Here is a 4,570-nt window from a genome sequence, read left to right on the forward strand (position 1 = left end):
ACTCTGTAGACCAGGCTGGCCTCGAACTCAGAAATCCGCCTGCCTCTGCCTCCCAAGTGCTGGGATTAAAGGCATGTGCCACCACTGCCCGGCTTTGTTTTGTTTTGAGACAGGGTTTCTCTGTATAGCCCTGGCTGTCCTGGAACTCACTTTGTGGACCAGGCTGGCCTCTAAATCCGCCTGCCTCTGCCTTCCAAGTGCTGGGATTAAAGGCGTGCACCACCATCTCCTGGCAAAACCCCCATTTCAAAATAAAAGTATGTATTTTATTTTATGTGGATGGATGTTTTATCTTCAATGTATGTGCAACTCTTTGCATGCCCAGTACCCACAGATGTCAGAGGAAGGCATTAGCTCCTCTGGAGCTGGAATTACCGATGTTATGAGCTGCTGGAAATGGAATTCCAGTCCAGTCCTCTGCAAGAGCAACCAGCGCTCTTAAGCACCAACCAACTCTCTCATCCCAGTGCTTCCTCACTGCCTGGTTGCATGCTGTCTCTCTCTCTCATTCTTTCTTTCTCTTAGATTGATTTACTCATAGCAATGCTCTGTCTGCATGTCTATCTAAAAGTTAGTACCCATTACAGATGGTTGTGAGCCACCATGTGGGTGCTGGGAATTGAACCCAGGACCTCTGGAAAAGCAGTCAGTGCTCTTAATCACAGCCATCTTACCAGCCTCACTGTCTTCTTTCCTAACAACAACAAGAAAGAACAAGACACCTTGACAAATGTTTTGTTTTCCTTACTAAAGAACTTAAAACAGAGCCCACTGCTTCCAAATAGTTTCACCCAGACCAGCTTGGTGCTCCAGGCCTTCTGGAGCCAGGTTCCCCCTTCCTTTCCTCTACTCAGAACCAGTGTCTTTTGTACACAGGAGCCTCATGGGACCTTTTGTTGTTCATGATTCAGGAGTCATGCTTACCACGTAAAAGCTTTCATTTAAACATTGTCCTCTTTTAGGAACATTTTCTCCTATCTTCAGGCATACTCCCATCCAAGTTCCCTGACCCTCAAGATAAACTATCTGTAGCAGGCTAGATATAAAAGTCACTGTTAGAATGTTTACTTAGCATATCATCAAGGTCTTGGGTTTCTTTTTCCAGCACTGAAAAAAAAAAAGAGTAATTAAAATGTATCCATTATCTTCTCTTGGAAACACCAAGACTTCACAAGTTGGCCTTGAACCCCTCCTCTGCCCCCCCCCTACAGAACCCAAATTCCACATAGTTTTGTCATAATTAGCTTTTGGGGTGTTTCTTTTGAAAATATTTTGAAATATTATTTAATTTTCTTTTTTTTTTCGAGACAGAGTTTCTCTGTGTAGCCCTGGCTGTCCTGGAACTCACTGTGTAGACCAAGCTGGCCCTGAACTCAGAAATTCGCCTGCCTCTGCCTCCCAAGTGCTGGGATTAAAGGCATATGACACCACTGCCCGGCTTTGTTTAGATTTTTAAAAATGTGTTTTTATTTTGATTTTTTGGGGCTTATTCACTTGTTTTGAAATGGGCTTCATCACCTCTCTATGTAATCCTTGCTTCTGGACCTCATGTATTCCAGGCTGCCCTTAAACTCACAGAGATCCTCTTGCCTCTGCCTCCCAGTGTTGGGATTCAAGGTGTATGTTACTACACTCTCTGTGTAAAGTGTTTTGCCTGCAAGTGTGACTAGTACCCAAAGAGATCAGAAGAAGCCGTTGTGTTATGGATGGTTACGAACCACCCTATGGGTGCCAGGACCTGAACCTGGGTCCTCTGAAAGAACAAACACAGCCTCTCTCCAGCCCTGGCCTTGCTCTTTAATCCTTAGTAAACCGTAGGTCTTGTTTTAACTCGGATAGTGACAGATACTCTTGAGCCTCTGATCTTCCTGCCTCTACTTCAGGACTGCTGGGATACAGTATAGGCAGACACCAACACCTGGGTTACAGGTATCAGGGATTGAATCCAGGGCTTTGTGCATGCACCCTACCAACTGAGCCACATTCCGCAACCATAGTGGCCGCTATCTTTCTTGTAGAATGTTTTATCACAGCTGGGCATGGTGGCATCCACCTTTAATCCCAGCACTCTGGGAGTAGAGACAGGGGGATCTCTGAGTTCAACACCAGCTATTGTTATTGCTTTTGGAAATTTTTTTGTAATTTATTTAGATATTTAAAAATGTTATGTGTACATAACAGAGTGAGTTCCAGGACAGCCAGATCTACACAGAGGAACCCTGTCTTGAAAAAAAAAAAAAAAAGACAGTTTTTATTTATTGTCATTGTTGTTTTAAATGCTACAGTATGTATGGAGGTCAGAGATAATATTTGAGAGTTGGTTCTATCCTTCCACCATGGTTTCTGGGTATCAGTCTTTTTTTTATTTTATAAGATTTATTTTATTTATATGAGTACACTGTAGCTGTCCTCAGACACACCAGAAGAGGGCATCGGATCTCATTACAGATGGTTGTGAGCCATCATGCGGTTGCTGGGAATTGAACTCAGGACCTTTGAAAGAGCAGTCAGTGCCCTTAACTGCTGAGCCATCTCTCCAGCCCCTCTGGGTACCAATCTTAAGCCCATAGGCTTTGAAACAAGTGCTTTTACTCATTAAGCCATTTTTCTTTGCTGGTCTATGTTCCATAATTTTACTGTCTGTTAAACCACTTTGGCTCCAGGATCCCTCAGCAGTTAACCGTGTTGTAGGTATTATTCCTTTCCCATTCTGTTTATCTCATGGCTTCCTCCGACCTTAAGTCTAGGAGTCTGTCTTGTTTCCACTGTCATGTCTGTGTGTGAATCTTATTGCAGGACACAGTTTGTTTGCCCATGTATTTATTCTATTCAGAGCCCCCCCCCCAACTCAATTAAGGCTGGTGTAGAAATTGGTAACTCAACAGTTTTTCCCTTTAGTCCAGAGACCAAGCTGTGGGTAGAAGTACCCACTCAGACAACACTATCTTAGAATGTCAGTGTCTCCCAGGCCACCTACATTCCAGGGAATTTTGAAAATATCCTTTGTCCCAGCCCCACGCAAGGAAAAATCTTAGCAGGCAACACCAAGGTGAAAGCCAAGCAGAATTGTCTAAAGTAGCCTTTTACTTCCTCTTCACTGACATTCCTCAAATGAAAGGCCTTTTATTGGGGTCCCTCGGCCTTGGGGGCAAGGAACAGGTTTTGCCATTTGGAGGGACGTTCAAGAGCCTTTTGAGGAAGTGGGACACACTAATCTCGCATCTGTAGGGGCAGGGTAGCTGTTCACTCTCTCCCTTTGATGTCTCTGTATTTTTCTGAATCAATTGGTCTTGGTCTCCACCTGGCTTTGAGCTTTAGCCCTCCTACCTGTCCGCTTTTGTCAACCATCTGTCTCCTGACAGCCAGCGTCTAGCTTTCAGACTTCTGAGTTTCTGGCATGGTGGCTCAAGGCTGACCTGTTCAGACTGTAGAGGTCGGTGGGGAGATGATGGGCACAAGATAAGTCAGAGGATACTTTCGCTTCTCAGGCCTCCTAAACTACGTGCAGGCCTTCTTATTGGGGTCAGGATAAATATGAACCAGAGAAATCACACGGAGATGCAGAAGAGACACAGACAGAAGCTTAGGAAGGAGAATGCGGAGGGACAAGGCGGGAGACTCCCATGAGAGCAGGGTCGCCTAAGTCGTTGATGGAAGTGAGGGAGGATCGTGCAGGCTCTGACAGCCCAGCCCAGCCAAGGCCCCCTGGTTTCCTGTCTCTCTTCTCGAGTTGTCTTCCTTCCTGATTGTGACATTTCTGTCTGTCGGGACTTCTTTTCTACCAGCCTGTGTGCGTGTGTCTTATGTCCTCGTCTCAGCGACTGTCCCTGGGTCTTTCCATCTCGTGCCTGACTCTGGTCTCAGGCTCACCCTCTGGGTTTAGCTCTGGGTGGACCGTGCGCTCCGTGCCCCTCCTTCCTGTAGTATTATTGGTGAAGAGGTGGCGAGGAGGCAGTGTCTATCCCGCCGCTTAGTATCCCATTGGGCGGCGGGCCCGAGAGGCGGGCCGGAGGCGGGCCCGGCTGGGAGGCGGGCGGGGCGGCTGGGGCCGAGCCCAGAGCCCCGGGCGGTCGCATTGTTTTCCTCCGCCGATCTGCGGCGGGAATAGGGGCTCGTACTCGGACCCGAGGCTCTCGTAACCCGACAGCACCCTGGAGTCTAAATCTAAGCACGGACGTTCGTCGCATCTTGCCGAAGCCCCAACCACGGATTGCGAACTCTGCGCGGCGGGGAGCTAGGGGCCGCCTGCTGCTCCCTGAACCTTGCTGACCTGGATCTCGGAGCAAGTACCTTGGGGTAGGGATGTAGCTACAGGGAGGGACAGGAGCGCCGCAAGAGGGGGTCAAGCTCCTAAGTGTCACAGGGACTCGAGTGGGTCCAGCGCGTCCTGTGCCTGGCAGAGTTAGGGTGCGTGGAGGAGGAGGGGACCGTGGCCGAGCCCAGCTGCACTGATGGGCGTAGGGTGTAGGCTTCTTATGGGACGCGACTGGTCGTAGTCGCGTCCCATAAGATTGGGGATCATGGAAGGGGTGGTTTTTTTTTTTTTTTTTTTTTTTTTTTTTTTTTTTTT

At 47.9% G+C, this 4,570-nt stretch overlaps 1 protein-coding gene across 10 annotated transcripts in view; it reads left to right on the forward strand.

The window, feature by feature from the left end:
- The first annotated feature begins 4,003 nt into the window (after window positions 1–4,003).
- Window positions 4,004–4,570, forward strand: part of Sema6c (semaphorin 6C) — a 13,800-nt gene continuing 13,233 nt past the window's right edge. For 6 of the 10 annotated variants that reach the window (XM_021157935.2, XM_029475570.1, XM_029475571.1 and 3 more), the window contains exon 1: window positions 4,074–4,296. The gene's annotated coding sequence lies outside the window, so the exon portion shown is untranslated. Of the gene's footprint in view, window positions 4,297–4,570 lie in introns of all 10 variants that reach the window. The other 4 variants (XM_021157937.2, XM_021157936.2, XM_029475568.1 and 1 more) reach the window with 2 other exon arrangements.

This window comes from Mus caroli, chromosome 3 (genome assembly GCF_900094665.2).
Source record: "Mus caroli chromosome 3, CAROLI_EIJ_v1.1, whole genome shotgun sequence".
Taxonomy (NCBI): domain Eukaryota; kingdom Metazoa; phylum Chordata; class Mammalia; order Rodentia; family Muridae; genus Mus; species Mus caroli.